This window comes from Homarus americanus, unplaced genomic scaffold, assembly GCF_018991925.1.
Source record: "Homarus americanus isolate GMGI-L3 unplaced genomic scaffold, GMGI_Hamer_2.0 scaffold41181, whole genome shotgun sequence".
Taxonomy (NCBI): Eukaryota; Metazoa; Arthropoda; class Malacostraca; order Decapoda; family Nephropidae; genus Homarus; species Homarus americanus.
This window is the reverse complement of record NW_024736282.1, coordinates 41,687-43,071: the sequence shown is the minus strand read 5'-3', so window position 1 is coordinate 43,071 and position 1,385 is coordinate 41,687. Positions and strand designations below refer to the sequence as shown.

The window sequence follows — 1,385 nt, the reverse complement described above, 5'->3', positions numbered from 1 at the left end:
GATCTTCATTATATATCGTGACTCGCGACACTAACAAACGACTTATTGTAGTAGAAACGCCTTTGGTATTGGCTGGTGTCGTGATGGAGGTCATGGTAGGCATGGTGGTGGGGCTCGTGGAGGTCGTGATGAATGTCGTCGTGGTGGGTGTGGTGATAGGGGTCGTGGTGGGGGTCGTGATGGATATCGTCGTGATGAGGGACGTCGTGATGGGGATCGTTGTGGGCGTTATGGTGTAGTGGTGTGTGTCGTGATGGATGTCGTCGTGATGGGGATCGTTGTGGGCGTTATGGTGTAGTGGTGTGTGTCGTGATGGATGTCGTCGTGATGGGGATCGTTGTGGGTGTCGTGATGCGGGTCGTGATGGGGGCCGTGGGGGTGCCGTGGTAAGTGTCATGATAATAGTGACAGGTTGCTCCTCAGCCAGACTCCCGGAAGTTGTTTGGGACCGACGGGGGTAGTTAAGGGCGCAGTAGGAAGGGTTAATACACCATGACGCATCGTGAACAAATGATAAACACCTCCAGGTCAGGCAACCATCAGGTCACCTCGAATGACCTCGGCCACGTTAACTGTTGGTCAACGGCCATACCACGTTGAAAACACCGCTTCTCGTCCGATCAGCGAAGTTAAGCAACATTGGGTCTGGTTAGTACTTTGGATGGGTGACCGCCTGGAACACCAGATGCTGTTGGCATTTAAATAAATACAGGGGGTAAATAAATAATGTTCACCTCCAAGATAGATGATTTGTCAGGAGTCTTTCTCTACCTGTTTAATAAGTTATACTGGATCACCTGAAGAGTCACCATACCTGGCTTATTCTACCTGATGATTAACTGGGAGGTTAGGTTAGGTTAGGTTGGATAGGATGGTTAGGTGAGGTTAGATTATGTTAACGTTATATTATGTTAAATTAAGTTACGTCAGGTTACATGAACTTAGGTTAAGTTAGGTTACAGGTGGATGAACTATAAAAAACAGAAGTAAGAAACAGTAAGAATAGAAAGATACCCCCGCCCCCACCAGTAGCTGCAGGTCAAGTGAGAGGAATCAATCATTCCAGTCTCTGACACGGCCGCCTCAAACACCTTCACATCTCGGTATAAATCATCACTTGAAGACTCATTCACATTTATAACGAAAATAATGAGGATTTACGACGTGTCACAATTTCCATTTCCAGTTTATCTCAGATTTCCCAACACTTTAAATGACGTCACTGTAGGCAGCAGGAGGTTAAGTAGGGGCTGTAAGTATAAGTATGATGAACGTACACAACATACTTTAACAACAGGAGAAGATGGTAATCATTCTCGTAATATATAGTGGTGAACATGACAGCCTTTGGGGGTGGTGTTCTACAGGGTCAAAAAAGGTCACAT

At 46.2% G+C, this 1,385-nt stretch overlaps 1 non-coding gene across 1 annotated transcript; it reads left to right on the top strand.

Moving 5' to 3' along the window:
• The first annotated feature begins 578 nt into the window (after positions 1-578).
• LOC121872129 lies at positions 579-697 on the top strand. The gene has a single exon (XR_006090033.1). It is a non-coding gene; the product is annotated as a 5S ribosomal RNA (ribosomal RNA).
• Positions 698-1,385: the final 688 nt, after the last annotated feature.